Genomic DNA, 16,590 nt, shown 5'->3' with positions numbered 1-16,590 from the left:
CTAACAACCTGTTAGTTTTTGAATTTATGCTGTGAAGCAATATGATCAAAATACAAAATGTAGATGTGCGACCATGTCTGTTTTCTCTACTTGAATTCACATTATATTTTATTGTTTGCAAATCATTCAGCCATGCATTTTTTATTGTTTACTAGGAAACGTTCTCTTCTTGTAATTCTAAATGAAGCATTTATTGTGACTACTAAAATATGTGTATGTATGTATAATATTATACCAACAACACTGTTACTTTCAGTCAATTCATAATGCAGTGTGTAGAAAGCTGCAGTGTTGATCTCCATCACTTTTAGGAGCATTGTTTGGGTCTTAAAAGCTGAGGGTACAAATCAAACAAGATACTCACCCCCCCCACCCCACCCCCTACAGACACATAATTATTTACATACTGTACATACAGTGTTTCACACTAGTGAGTTCACTCCTCACATTTTTGTAAATATTTTATTCCATCTTTTCATGTGACAACACTGAAGATATGACAGTCTTCTACAATGTACAGTAGTTTATGCACAGCCTGTAATACAGTATTTAATGTTGTGTCCCCTCAAAATAACCCAACAGACTAAGTTTAAATGTTCAAATTGGGCCACCATTACTTTCCAGTTCTGCATTAAAGGAGAACTGTGGTGTAAGACTTTTAACTTCCCCTGTGCCTGGGCTGCAAAAAAAAAAAAAAACTTTAACTCACCTTCTTTCGTACCCCCGTTGCGGCGATATCGGTGTCCCGCCTTCTCCCTGCTGCCCGGGCTCCTTACATGACAGCGCACTCAGCCTAACACCAACTGAGGCGGACCATCACTTCGGCCGGCGATTCGCTGACTGCAGTGTGGCATAGCGAGCCTAAGAAGCAGGAAGCAGAGCACCATTGGAGGAAGGGGTCGCCGATATCAGCGCAACAAGGGAATGTAGAAGTTGCAGCCTGGGCACAGGGGAAGTAAAAGTGTTGCGCCACAGTTCTCCTTTAAGCCTCTTGGGCATAGAGTTTAGCAGAGCTTTAGAGTTTGCCATTGGAGTCCTTCATTTGACATGACAATATCACAGAACTAGTGAAATTTAGAGAACTTGCGTTCCCCCACCTTCTGCTCCACAGATGCTCAATAGGGTTTAGGTCTGGAGACATACTTAATCAATCCATAACCTTTACCCTCAGCTTCTATAACAGTGATCATCTTGGAGGTGTGTTTAGGGTTGTTATTATGTTGGAATACAGCCTTGTGGCCCAGTTTTTGAAGGGAGGGAATCATACTTTGCTTCAGTATGTCACAGTACATGTTGGCATTCATGGTTCTCTCTATGAACTGTAACTGCCCAGTGCCCGCAGCACTCATGCATCCCCAGACCATGACACTACCACCACCATGCTTGACTGTAGGCAAGACACACTTGTCTTTGTACTCCTCACCTAGTTGCTGCCACAGACACTTGACACCATCTGAACCCAATAAGTTTATCTTGGTCTCCTTGGGTCACAGGACATGGTTTATGCAGTGTGCATCATACGGTTTGAGCTCTGACAGGCTGACCACCCACTCCTCCAACCTCTGCAGCAGTGCTCATAGTACTCATGCGTTTATTTCCCAAAAACAATCTCTGGATAAAATGCTGAGTATGTGTACTCAACTTCTTTTTGATCAAACATTGTGAGGCCTGTTCTGTACAACCACTGTATAGTCTCTTGCTCACTATGTTGCAGCTCAGTTTTAGGATCTTGGCAATCTTCTTATTACCTAGACCATCTTCATTTAAAGCATCATTTCTTTTTTTCAGATCCTCAGAGAGTTCTTTGCCCTGAGGTGCCATGTTAAACTTCCAGTGACCAGTATTAGAGAGTATGAGAGCGATAACACCAAATTTAAGACACCTGCTGATAAAATGGCTAAAAGGGCCCAGTTTGGACATTTCCACGTTTGTTGCCAAGGTTTAGACATTAATGGCTGTGTGTCCAGTTATTTTGAGGGGACACAACATTAAACACTGATATACAGGCTGCGCACTACTTTACATTGTAGCAGAGTGTCATTTCTTTAGTGTTGTCACATGAAAAAATATAATAAAATATTTACAAAAAATGTGAGGTGTTTACTTACTGCTGTGAGAAACTGTATATAGTTGTCAGATAATATCACTATACTACACCCAAATATTACCTTCATACAGTGATTAAATATGATGTGCATACTGTGGATGTACAACACTTGTTATAAATAGACCAGCATTACCTTTATATTTCAATACATACCATTTACCAAGGATATTTGGGTAAAAAAATTTTTTTACCCAAATATCCATGGTAAAATGAGGGTGCGTGTGCGCGTATATACCCCGATACACCCCAGGGAAAGGCAGGGGGAGAGAGGCCGTCGCTGCCCGCTTCTCTCCCCCTGCCTTTCCTGGGGTCTAGAGCACTGCTGCCGGCCCTTCTCTCCCCCTGGCTATTGGCGCCGCTGCCCGTTCTGTCCCCCTGACTATCGGTGCCGGTGACCCATTGCCGGCGCCGATAGCCAGGGGGAGTGAAGCGGCGCCGACAGCCAGGGGGAGAGAAGGGGCAGCGGCACCCATTTCCGGCGCCGCTGCCCCGTTGCCTCCCCCCATCCCGGGTTGCATAATTACCTGTTGCCGGGGTCGGGTCCGCGCTGCTTCAGGCCTCCGGTGTGCGTCCCCTGCGTCGTTGCTATGCACTGCACAGCGCGGCGCACTGACGTCATGCGCCCCGCCGTGCAGCGCATAGCAACGACGCAGGGGACGCACACCGGAGGCCTGAAGCAGCGCGGACCCGACCCCGGCAACAGGTAATTATGCAACCGGGGATGGGGGGAGGCAACGGGGCAGCGGCGCCGGCAATGGGTGCCGCTGCCCCTTCTCTCCCCCTGTCTGTCGGCACCGCTTCTCTCCCCCTGGCTATCGGCGCCGGCAATGGGGTGCCGGCACCGATAGTCAGGGGGACAGAACGGGCAGCGGCGCCGATAGCCAGGGGGAGAGAAGGGCCGGCAGCAGGGCTCTAGACCCCAGGGCAGGCAGGGGCAGAGAAGCCGGCAGCGCTGGCTGTCTCTGCACCTGCAAAGCTGCTGCAGTTCATTGATTTAAAGCGCCCGCTTTAAACCATTGAACTGCAGTGGCTTATCGGCGTATAACACGCACATAGACTTTAGGTTAAAAATTTTAGCCTAAAAAGTGCGTGTTATACGCCGATAAATACGGTATATTCAAGGTCCAGATAATACTGTAACACCATGGCCACTGTCATTACCCAAAAAATGACAAAGAAAGAAAAAAAGCATATGACGGCGCACACCAATGGATGAAGTAGAAAAAGTACTTTATTCAAATCACATGAAAAACAATGTATGTTTCACACATTTAAAAACATTTAAAACATTGCAGCCAGATGATATAAGGTCTCCCAAAGCCATGGAGGAGAGCCCCCAGTCTCCTGGAGAGTCCCCCCAAGGGACACCTGCAATTCCTGATAATATATAACATCACTTCCTTGCTACTGTGTACCACTGTACTAATAATCACGTATTAATGCACAATGCCCAATAGTCAAAGAGTAATAGTGCTAGTAGTGCTTCTATAGTAAACAATTCCTACACCATAGTAGACCATAGTAACAATTGCACAATCCTAGGTAAACACAATATACACAATCACAGTATGAGCTAAAATTCTGACCAAAATCAAGTCAAATGAAGGGAGAAAGGTTACCAATACATCATGTGGGGTACAGGAGCAGGTGTCCCCCCAAAATAAATAAAAACCAGTATGCATATATGATACTCATATATTGCAGATACAAGCAGAACATATAACAGAGTATACCATATGGGCAATACCTCCGAGCAAAGAGGAATTGCTCGGAAGAGGAGAACTTCCATTTAGAGAGTCAGAATTTAATGCGACGTTTTGTAGAGAGAGGCTACCCGAAAAAACATATGAGAAGGGCTTACAATCGGGTGAGGCCCCTTGAAAGGAAGGACTTATTGGGCCCAAAAATAGCAACAGATCCCAAACCCAAACTGATCAGATGCATAGGTAATTTTGATGGCTATGCCACACAGATTACACACATTCTTAATCGTCATTGGCATGTTCTAAAACTAGATTCTGATCTGACAGGTGTGACTACCCATAGACCTAGCATTACTTATCGAAGAGGAGCCAACATCAGAGATATTTTGGTACATAGCCATCATAGGAAGAAGGAGGAAGAAGGGGGAGAGACATGGATCCCCAGACCTCCAGTCGGTTCTTACCCATGCGGGCATTGCACTATGTGTAAACACATGCCAAGGATAAAGAAATTCAGGAATCCAACAGATGGAAAAGAATATGACATTAGACAATTTTTGAATTGTAGCAGTCGCAATGTAATTTACATTGCAACATGTACATGCCCAATGATTTATGTGGGCAAAACCACACAAGAATTGAGGAAGAGGATTGGAAAACATATCAGCACTATTAGGACAGGGGTGGATACCCCCCTAGCGAGACACATACGGATGAGACATGAGAATAGAGCCGACATTGTGAAGTTCTGGGGCCTTTGTCAAATGAAACTAGGCCCTAGGAAAGGGAACATTGATAAGCTACTACTACAAGAGGAGACAAGGTGGATTTACCGCCTCAAAAGTAGAAGCCCATTCGGTCTAAACGAGGACTTTACATATGTAGCGTTCCTGGAATGAATAATCATAAAGACAACACACAGTAAGACCAAAAAAAACCCCTGTACAGACCACTTCGGACACCCATATACTCAACAATACCTAATACAGATATTAGAGAACAACAACTTACCTCAGGTTCCACCGGGAAAATAACGATCCACAAGATGTTCTAAAAAACAAAAATATAAATAAAAATTACAATGAGAATAAGCAATAACGTACTTCTGGTAACATATAATCAGAAGTCCCCAGAAAATCTAGCGTATATTTGAGTAACCTAAAGATAAATGCGAGAACAGCCAGCATGAAAGAGACTAATTTCACTAAACAGCTACGGTACAATTACTTCAGTGAACATCTACAGGGACATTTTGAATATATAGATGGGTATATGGTAACCAATCACACTAGCATATGATTTATCGCCCCCCCCCCCTTGAGTATAGTGATACAGACTTAACAACTGTATTGTGCTGCACTGCTAAATAAGAATGCCAACAGGACTAAGTGTCTAAACATACCCATACATCAACATAAGCTGCAAAGGGAATTAATTCCCTAAGCACAAGGATATGCACGATATGCACATATGTGCTGGTGCGAGACCGGAATTATTTCTAAGTGCAGTGACATGCGCCAAATAAACATACCCAGATCGGACCCGGGTTATGCGCAAGTCGGAGAAGCTGAAGAAATCTAAGTCCTGTGACATGCGCGAGATGACCAGCGAAGGAGATCGCGCGAGACATACGATCAGATACGTCATCTGGTCACATGATAATAATAAAGAGTAAAAGGAGAACCGGATTGGACCACAAATCACGCGATAAGGGAGATTATGACGTGGCGCTACTCCATTGGAGGGGGACGGGACGGAAGTGAGGAGGATCCGAGGTCATATAAACTAGTGATGGGCGTCCGGAGCTCAGTAGCCTCGCAACCCTTGACAAAGCGGATTTTTCCGCAAAACGTCGGGGAGGTTCTGAATGAGTTTTAACCAGCGGCAGTGTTACGCCGAGCGCTCCGGGTCCCCGCTCCTCCCCGGAGCGCTCGCTACACTTCCCTCACTGCAGCGCCCCGGTCGGTTCCACGGACCCGGGGCGCTGCGTTACCACCTCCGGCCGGGATGCGATTCGCGATGCGGGTAGCGCCCGCTCGCGATGCGCACCCCGGCTCCCGTACCTTACTCGCTCCCCGTCAGTTCTGTCCCGGCGCGCGCGGCCCCGCTCCCTAGGGCGCGCGCGCGCCGGGTCTTTGCGATTTAAAGGGCCACTGCACCGCTGATTGGTGCAGTGGTTCCAATTAGTGTTTACACCTGTGCACTTCCCTATATCACCTCACTTCCCCTTCACTCCCTCGCCGGATCTTGTTGCCCTAGTGCCAGTGAAAGCGTTCCTTGTGTGTTCCTTGCCTGTGATTCCAGACCTTCTGCCGTTGCCCCTGACTACGATCCTTGCTGCCTGCCCCGACCTTCTGCTACGTCCGACCTTGCTTCTGTCTACTCCCTTGTACCGCGCCTATCTTCAGCAGCCAGAGAGGTTGAGCCGTTGCTAGGGGATACGACCTGGTCACTACCGCCGCAGCAAGACCATCCCGCTTTGCGGCGGGCTCTGGTGAAAACCAGTAGTGACTTAGAACCGATCCTCTAGCACGGTCCACGCCAATCCCTCTCTGGCACAGAGGATCCACTACCTGCCAGCCGGCATCGTGACAGTAGATCCGGCCATGGATCCCGCTGAAGTTCCTCTGCCAGTTGTCGCTGACCTCACCACGGTGGTCGCCCAGCAGTCACAACAGATTGCGCAACAAGGCCAACAGCTGTCTCAACTGACTGTTATGCTACAACAGTTACTACCACAGCTCCAGCAATCATCTCCTCCGCCAGCTCCTGTACCTCCTCCGCAGCGAGTGGCCGCTTCTGGAATACGACTATCCTTGCCGGATAAATTTGATGGGGACTCTAAGTTTTGCCGTGGCTTTCTTTCCCAATGTTCATTACACTTGGAGATGATGTCGGACCAGTTCCCCACTGAAAGGTCTAAGGTGGCTTTCGTAGTCAGCCTGCTGTCTGGAAAAGCCCTGGCTTGGGCCACACCGCTCTGGGACCGCAATGACCCCGTCACTGCCTCTGTACACTCCTTCTTCTCGGAAATTCGAAGTGTCTTTGAGGAACCTGCCCGAGCCTCTTCTGCTGAGACTGCCCTGTTGAACCTGGTCCAGGGTAATTCTTCCGTTGGCGAGTATGCCGTACAGTTCCGTACCCTTGCTTCAGAATTATCCTGGAATAATGAGGCACTCTGCGCGACCTTTAAAAAAGGCCTATCCAGCAACATTAAAGATGTTCTGGCCGCACGAGAAATCCCTGCTAACCTACATGAACTCATCCATCTTGCCACTCGCATTGACATGCGTTTTTCCGAACGGCGTCAGGAGCTCCGCCAGGATATGGACTCTGTTCGCACGAGGCGTTTCTTCTCCCCGGCTCCTCTCTCCTCTGGTCCCCTGCAATCTGTTCCTGTGCCTCCCGCCGTGGAGGCTATGCAGGTCGACCGGTCTCGCCTGACACCCCAAGAGAGGACACGACGCCGCATGGAGAATCTCTGCCTGTACTGTGCTAGTACCGAACACTTCCTGAAGGATTGTCCTATCCGTCCTCCCCGCCTGGAAAGACGTCCGCTGACTCCGCACAAAGGTGAGACAGTCCTTGATGTCTACTCTGCTTCTCCACGTCTTACTGTGCCTGTGCGGATGTCTGCCTCTGCCTTCTCCTTCTCTGCTGTGGCCTTCTTGGACTCTGGATCTGCAGGAAATTTCATCTTAGCCTCTCTCGTCAACAGGTTCAACATCCCGGTGACCAGTCTCGCCAGACCCCTCTACATCAATTGTGTAAACAATGAAAGATTGGACTGTACTATACGTTTCCGCACGGAGCCCCTTCTAATGTGCATCGGATCTCATCACGAGAGGATTGAACTGTTGGTCCTCCCCAATTGCACTTCTGAAATCCTTCTTGGACTTCCCTGGCTTCAACTCCATTCCCCAATCCTGGATTGGTCCACTGGGGAGATCAAGAGTTGGGGGCCCTCTTGTTCCAAGGACTGCTTAAAACCGGTTCCCAGTAAACCTTGCCGTGTCCCTGTGCTTCCTCATGTAACCGGTCTCCCTAAGGCCTATATGGACTTTGCGGACGTTTTTTGCAAAAAACAAGCTGAGACTCTACCTCCTCACAGGCCTTATGATTGTCCCATTGACCTCCTCCCGGGCACTACTCCACCCCGGGGCAGAATCTATCCTCTGTCCGTCCCAGAGACTCTTGCCATGTCTGAATACGTCCAAGAAAATTTAAAAAAGGGCTTTATCCGTAAATCCTCCTCTCCTGCCGGAGCCGGATTTTTCTTTGTGTCCAAAAAAGATGGCTCTCTACGTCCTTGCATTGACTACCGCGGTCTTAATAAAATCACGGTTAAGAACCGCTACCCCCTACCCCTCATCTCTGAACTCTTTGATCGTCTCCAAGGTGCCCATATTTTTACCAAACTGGACTTAAGAGGTGCTTATAATCTCATCCGCATCAGAGAGGGGGATGAATGGAAAACGGCATTTAACACCAGAGATGGACACTTTGAGTATCTGGTCATGCCCTTTGGTCTATGCAACGCCCCTGCCGTCTTCCAAGACTTTGTTAATGAAATTTTTCGTGATCTACTATACTCCTGTGTTGTTGTATATCTGGACGATATCCTGATTTTTTCTGCCAATCTTGAAGAACACCGCCAGCATGTCCGTATGGTTCTTCAGAGACTTCGTGATAATCAACTCTATGCCAAAATAGAGAAATGTCTGTTTGAATGCCAATCTCTTCCTTTTCTAGGATACTTGGTCTCTGGCCAGGGACTACAAATGGACCCAGATAAACTCTCTGCCGTCTTAGATTGGCCACGCCCCTCCGGACTCCGTGCCATCCAACGTTTTTTGGGGTTCGCCAATTATTACAGGCAATTTATTCCACATTTTTCTACCATTGTGGCTCCTATTGTGGCTTTAACAAAAAAAAATGCCGATCCCAAGTCTTGGCCTCCTCAAGCGGAAGACGCCTTTAAACGACTCAAGTCTGCCTTTTCTTCGGCTCCCGTGCTCTCCAGACCTGACCCATCTAAACCCTTCCTATTGGAGGTTGATGCCTCCTCAGTGGGAGCTGGAGCTGTCCTTCTACAAAAAAACTCTTCCGGGCATGCTGTTACTTGTGGTTTTTTTTCCAGGACCTTCTCTCCGGCGGAGAGGAACTACTCCATCGGGGATCGAGAGCTTCTAGCCATTAAATTAGCACTTGAGGAATGGAGGCATCTGCTGGAGGGATCAAGATTTCCAGTTATTATTTACACCGATCACAAGAACCTCTCCTACCTCCAGTCTGCCCAACGGCTGAATCCTCGTCAGGCCAGGTGGTCTCTGTTCTTTGCCCGATTTAATTTTGAAATTCACTTTCGGCCTGCTGATAAAAACATTAGGGCCGATGCTCTCTCTCGTTCCTCAGATGCCTCTGAAATTGAACTCTCTCCTCAACACATCATTCCTCCTGACTGCCTGATTTCCACTTCTCCAGCCTCCATCAGGCAAACTCCTCCAGGAAAGACCTTTGTTTCTCCACGCCAACGCCTTGGGATCCTCAAATGGGGTCACTCCTCCCATCTCGCAGGTCATGCGGGCATCAAGAAATCTGTGCAACTCATCTCTCGCTTCTATTGGTGGCCGACTCTAGAGACTGATGTGGTGGACTTTGTGCGAGCCTGCACTATCTGTGCCCGGGATAAGACTCCTCGCCAGAAGCCCGCTGGTTTTCTTCATCCTCTACCTGTCCCCGAACAACCTTGGTCTCTGATTGGCATGGATTTTATTACTGACTTACCCCCATCCCATGGCAACACTGTTATTTGGGTGGTCGTTGATCGATTCTCCAAAATGGCACATTTCATCCCTCTTCCTGGTCTTCCTTCAGCGCCTCAGTTGGCTAAACAATTTTTTGTACACATTTTTCGTCTTCACGGGTTGCCTACACAGATCGTCTCGGATAGAGGCGTCCAATTTGTGTCTAAATTCTGGAGGGCTCTCTGTAAACAACTCAAGATTAAATTAAATTTTTCTTCTGCATACCATCCTCAATCCAATGGACAAGTAGAGAGAATTAACCAGATCTTGGGTGACTATTTACGACATTTTGTTTCCTCCCGCCAGGATGACTGGGCAGATCTTCTACCTTGGGCCGAATTCTCGTATAATTTCAGAATCTCTGAATCTTCCTCCAAATCTCCGTTTTTCGTGGTGTACGGCCGTCACCCTCTTCCCCCCCTCCCTACCCCCTTGCCCTCTGGTCTGCCCGCTGTGGATGAAATTTCTCGTGATCTTTCCACCATATGGAAAGAGACCCAAAATTCTCTCTTACAGGCTTCTTCTCGCATGAAGAGATTCGCAGATAAGAAAAGAAGAGCTCCTCCCATTTTTTCCCCTGGAGACAAGGTATGGCTCTCCGCTAAATATGTCCGTTTCCGTGTCCCGAGCTATAAGTTGGGACCACGCTATCTTGGTCCTTTTAAAGTTTTGTGTCAAATTAATCCTGTCTCTTACAAACTTCTTCTTCCTCCTTCTCTTCGTATCCCTAATGCCTTTCACGTCTCTCTTCTTAAACCTCTCATCCTCAACCGTTTTTCTCCTAAATCTGTTCCTCCCACTCCTGTTTCCGGCTCCTCGGACATCTTCTCTGTCAAAGAGATTTTGGCCTCTAAAAAGGTCAGGGGAAGAACTTTTTTTTTAGTGGATTGGGAGGGTTGTGGTCCAGAAGAGAGGTCCTGGGAACCTGAGGACAATATCCTGGACAAAAGTCTGATCCTCAGGTTCTCAGGCCCCAAGAAGAGGGGGAGACCCAAGGGGGGGGGTACTGTTACGCCGAGCGCTCCGGGTCCCCGCTCCTCCCCGGAGCGCTCGCTACACTTCCCTCACTGCAGCGCCCCGGTCGGTTCCACGGACCCGGGGCGCTGCGTTACCACCTCCGGCCGGGATGCGATTCGCGATGCGGGTAGCGCCCGCTCGCGATGCGCACCCCGGCTCCCGTACCTTACTCGCTCCCCGTCAGTTCTGTCCCGGCGCGCGCGGCCCCGCTCCCTAGGGCGCGCGCGCGCCGGGTCTTTGCGATTTAAAGGGCCACTGCACCGCTGATTGGTGCAGTGGTTCCAATTAGTGTTTACACCTGTGCACTTCCCTATATCACCTCACTTCCCCTTCACTCCCTCGCCGGATCTTGTTGCCCTAGTGCCAGTGAAAGCGTTCCTTGTGTGTTCCTTGCCTGTGATTCCAGACCTTCTGCCGTTGCCCCTGACTACGATCCTTGCTGCCTGCCCCGACCTTCTGCTACGTCCGACCTTGCTTCTGTCTACTCCCTTGTACCGCGCCTATCTTCAGCAGCCAGAGAGGTTGAGCCGTTGCTAGGGGATACGACCTGGTCACTACCGCCGCAGCAAGACCATCCCGCTTTGCGGCGGGCTCTGGTGAAAACCAGTAGTGACTTAGAACCGATCCTCTAGCACGGTCCACGCCAATCCCTCTCTGGCACAGAGGATCCACTACCTGCCAGCCGGCATCGTGACAGGCAGGTTGAATCATAAGAGGACTGGTAGTTTATGGTTAGGTGATGCAGACACTACAGCACACCAATCATATACAATAATCAAGTACCATAGCTCCAGTGATACCGGACACAGTAGGGGGTCAATATAATACCCCCACTGAAGCACAGTACTGCATCGCTGATAATTTTAAAACGTGTGAAGGGGTCATGAGATTTTATACAAATTCAATAAAAGTTGATTTTTAGGGGAGGGTATCTAGTAAGGGCTTATCCCCGAGAGGGGGCAACCCCTTAAAGGTTGATCAATATATGAACATATAACAGGGGACATATTCTCTAAAGCTCCAGACCATCACGAAAATTTCCAGCTACAATGGGGGAGATTTATCAAAACCTGTCCTGAGGAAAAGTTTTAGATTGCTTCTTTCATTTTTGAAAAGGCCTCTAAAAAATGAAAGAATCGATCTGATTGGTTGCTATGGGCAACTCAGCAACTTTTCCTCCAATGTGTTTGCAGAGTTTGCTGCCCACGTATCATTGGCACTTTGCTTTTCCAGCACCCTCCCTTCCTTCTGTGCCTGTTGCTCCTCTATTTTCCTCCTATTGCTGTAGCTGCTATGTGACACACTGCTTGTAAATTCTATAGTTATAGTTGCAATTTTTGCTCTTAAAGGGATACTCCCATGCCCCAGCGTTCTGAACATTTTTTTTAGAGCGTTTGGAGCAGGTGCTCGTGATCGTGATGTCATGGCCTTGCTCCTTGTGATGTCACGCCACACCCCCTCTATTCATGTCTATGGGAGGGGGGGGGGGTCGGCCACCACACCACCCCCCATAGACATGAATGGAGGGACGTGGCGTGATGTCACAAGGGGTGGGCCGTGATGTCTCAACCACGGCTGCCGGAACCCAGCATTTGTTTAGAATGCTGGGGGCTGTGGGAGATTGCGGGGGGCAGCAGTGGCGGGATCCCCATGATCAGACATCTTATCCCATGTCCTTTGGATAGGGTATAAGATGTCTAGCAGCGGAGTACACCTTTAAGCATTAATAACAAGTGATTGAAGCTTCTGAACTGTGAAGTCGGCAATGAGAGTTTGCAGAGAGCACTATCTCGAATGAGCCACCCCCCACTGTGTGTCCAGGACATGGATACAGTTTTTAGGGATCTATTGTCTCAGAAAGTTGACAGGAATTTCATACAAAAAAGGGGCATCTTTGCCTTATATGTAGTACAATGGGGGCGTTATTATTACATTAACATTACTGTGTTAAGGTTAGAAAGGTAGGTATGTTTACTGTCAATGGGTCCATTGGGAGCTACTGGTGTCCAGTGTGCTGTGTTTTTTTTATAATAGTTTATTTATAAAGATTTAAAAAAAAAATCCAGAAAGTCAAAGAGCATACAAGTATACCGGTCCGATACAGTATAAAAGAATAAAGAAAATACGGTTACATGCATCCCTTGTAAGTCTGTTCGAGAGGCGTTTATCATGTATAAGGATTTATCTGGAAATAATACATTCGTTGAAGAGTTCTTGTGTATGAAGCAAGATATGGGATAGGAAATTAATCATAATGGTATGGCTTAATACAACAGTAGTAAACAAGAGAGATGTTTATAACATATATTCTTATATACTATATGCATTTATGTACTTCTCCTGCACTAATTTAGATGTTTACATTTTTCATGCTGCTTCTTGTATGTTTATTGGGGGTACATTCCTCTCCCCTGTGTGAAACTATTTTGTCATGCAAAATAATGTTACAGAAATACAATATACACCTGTAGTGTCAACCAAAACTTTTATCACCGAAAGACACAAAAATATAATTTCTATTATAATACACTAAAAACCTAGACAAAAGACTGACCAACCAAATCACGTAGTTTCCCTCAACCAAAAGAAAATAAGGTATCAATTCCAGCACCAATCCGATGTAAACATGGATACAGTGTGCTTGGGATGATATGACAGAATTATGTACTTATTAAATTTTCTCCACCAATCTGGAGACTTTTCATGAAATCGGGTCCAGTATGGTAGCTAAGGGATTGATAGGGGGATAGGTAGTGTTGGAGGGGAGGAGGGCCTAGGGGAGCAAATGGCCTATGAATGTATGGCCACTACCTGCTAACCCTTGGCAATTGGTCCCTCTCTCTACCCCTATGTCTAGGCGGAGCAGAATGTCCTGAACAGGATGGCCCCGCTCTGGAACCTACCCCTCATTAAACTATGTTCTCCCTTGCTATGTCACATAAAGGAGACTCTCTATCTCACTAGAGGCTACTATCTGCCTATATGTGGATATGAGAAGGGAAGAGAGACCTATGGTCCAATACTGTGGATAAATATAGCCTCCAAGAAAATTAGCTAGTGGAGAATATTTTGATCATATCAGATACAGGTTTACATCGGATTGATGTGGGAATTGATACCCTTATTTTCTTTTGGTTGTGGGAAACAACGTGATTTGGTTGGTCAGTTTTTTGTCTAGGTTTTAAGTGTATTATAATAAAAGTTATATTTTAGTGTCTTTCGGTGATACATATTTTTGTCATGCTTACCTATTGGTATGGTATATTGTTAGATCCTTGCCATGTTGTTTCTGAAGTAGAAATATTCTACTTAATTTGTCTAAAAAAATTTGGCTTACATTTTATTCCTGACTCCGTTGTTGTTACTTTTGGCGTATGGACCCCAGCATGGCTCTTCCACTGCTTCCACTTTTCTGACAGCCTCCCTCTGTCTGCCACCTATGCCAAAAAGAATGGGGACCCCAGGAATAGTCATTTAGATTTTATACCTTTTAACACACCTGTTTGCTCTTCTATGTCTTTATTCTTAGGACTGGTAAATAGCAGATGTAGTGTCATTATTCAAATAAGGGTAAAGAAGGGATCCTAAAAATTATAGGGCTATATATGCTATATCTCATTTTTCTAAAGCATCTGGTACTGTTCCACATAAAAAGTTGATATAAAAACTGGGTAAAATTGAAATAGAAAAGGACTCAGGAATTTAAATAAGCACTCCAGGTTATTTCCCTATATCATACACACATCACTAATCATATAGTGCCATTTTTTTTCCAGCACAGCTGCATCTATGCATTCCATTACTCAAACTTGGTCATGTGATCACCAGTCTGCGCTTAATGTGTGTCACAGGATGTCAGTCCAAAGTATGACTTTCTGTGGACTACAGGATGTCATTATCAGCTCCTAGACCCCTCCCCACCTAGATGTGTTACCTGCTATCTCTAAGGGGTCTGGGTATATCGAAGTTATACACCTCCCCTAAGGCTGTATTCATACATTGCTTTGACTTTACCAAAAGCATAGCAAATATGGAGAAATTGTACAGCAATTGTGCAAAATATGGTAAAATTTTTGATTTTTACCATGACTTAGGAAAATTGCTACAAAAGCAGGTAAAATGCAAACATTTTTTACTTGTGAACATGACCTAAAAGTTTCAAATCTTCATAAGACATCTCAATTGTCATTATAGGTAAATCACTTTTGCATCATGGCAATATTCCTCTTCTGAAAACTGCACAGTGTGAATTGACACTAATCTACTTGCGAGTCTAATGAGTTCACCAAGGTGATCTCCAGCAATAGCATCCTGATGAGATGACCAGCTGCAATTATAGAATGCTCTATGTGTGCGTACATCCACCATGGAACCTATCACATGCCTGAACATCAGCTGACAAAAGTAAGGCTAAAGCATACACCTTAATCTGTATATTTTCTTTTTCAATTTATGACCTGGCGAATTTGGATTTGTGGCTTACGTTTGCTTCCTCCTCACCTTCTAACACCCATAACACTGACAAAGTTGTATTAGGGTTTATTTTTTGTGGGACAAGTTGTATTTTTCATTTGCACACTTTATTTTACATCTGTTCGACGAAGGGTCACATGACCCGAAACGCGTCACTCTGTCCGGTGTGCCGATATGTGTATGTTTCCTGTTCCTTACTTTTACCTCTGAATAAACCTGAAGACTTAGAGCTGGCTCCTGCTTCCTTTTTCTGCGCACTTTATTTTATCATATAATGGCAGAAAAAAAAAATTGGTGTTCACTATATGGTAAAATTGACATGCTTACTTTTTTATTTTTCCACCTACAGAGCTTTGTTAGGGTTACATTTTTCGCACCATGAACTGTAGTTTTTCACTATACCACTTTTCTGTAGTTATGACTTTTTGTTATATTTTTCCTGGGACACAAAGTGACCAACATTCTGCAGTTTTGGTGTCTGGAATTTTTTTTACATTTACGTCGTGGACTGTGCAGGATCAGGAATGTAATAATTCAATAGATCAGACAATTCGGCACGGTAATACCAATTTGGCAAATTGTTTTTTTTTGTACAGAGTTTCTTTTTAATTGGGAAAATGATTAAAATTTTTAGTTAGGGGGGGGGGGGATATTTATTTAAATTTTTTTAAACTTTTTCAACATTTTTGACACCTGGGGGCCTATTATAAGTGGCCACATAAAGTAATCAACACAGGAACTATTAAAGAGCACTTAATTCTGAATAATTGTATAAAAGAAATCTTAATCCTTGTTTAGCCTCTAAAACCCTATTGACAGGCTTATAGTGTGGGTGAACACAAGTAAAATTCAGACTAACCTTCACCAATGCTTGTTCTTGTGACAGAGCTAAACTCCTTATTGCTAATATACCATTTATATTGTGTGCAAGGGATCGGCCATTGTGGCCTTCGCTGCCTCTTTCCTTCACATCTTGTAGCGCTATGCTGTCATGGCTTTACTCCAAGTGACTTCCTCCAGAGAGTGGCGCCAGCATCCCCCATGCTCATAGTTTCTCATGTTATGAACATGTGAGTCAAGATTCAAAGAATATGAGGTTTAATATTGAAACATTTGTGAACAATGCGGTAAAAAGGTCTTAAGGAACTATAAGTAACATATACACAGACATATATGTTACACAAACATGCCTCAAAATGTCAGGTTCCTTTTGTTTCTAAATTAGCCCTTCACCATTTTGTTTACAAACCTGTTCTTGAGATCATGTTTTACAAACCTATCAGGCATAGGCATCTGTATTTTGATGTGCACACTACCAGTACTAACAGATTTTGTAGGGGTACTCAGATAAAGTGAACTTCCCACCTATCCACAGGATAGGGGTTAAGTTGACTTACCCAGAGTACTCCTTATAAATTCCTTAAAGAGCTACTCCATCTTATTACTTCTTTTCTATCTAAAGGTTCTTGCATTACCTCTCCTG

General features: G+C 45.7%; 1 protein-coding gene across 2 annotated transcripts in view; it reads left to right on the top strand.

The window, feature by feature from the left end:
- LOC130284866 (hemoglobin subunit beta-2-like) overlaps nucleotides 1-16,590 on the top strand; it is an 81,844-nt gene that overhangs the window by 28,670 nt on the left and 36,584 nt on the right. Inside the window, exon 2 of one of the 2 annotated variants that reach the window (XM_056535746.1) lies at nucleotides 14,829-15,038. The exons of the other annotated variant lie outside the window; for it this stretch is intronic. The gene's annotated coding sequence lies outside the window, so the exon portion shown is untranslated. The remainder of the gene's footprint in view (nucleotides 1-14,828; nucleotides 15,039-16,590) is intronic. 2 annotated transcript variants of the gene reach the window in all.

The sequence above is a fragment of the Hyla sarda genome, chromosome 8, assembly GCF_029499605.1.
Source record: "Hyla sarda isolate aHylSar1 chromosome 8, aHylSar1.hap1, whole genome shotgun sequence".
In the NCBI taxonomy this organism is placed as follows: Eukaryota; Metazoa; Chordata; class Amphibia; order Anura; family Hylidae; genus Hyla; species Hyla sarda.
The sequence above is the reverse complement of the archived record's forward strand: the minus strand, read 5'-3'. Positions and strand labels throughout refer to the sequence as shown.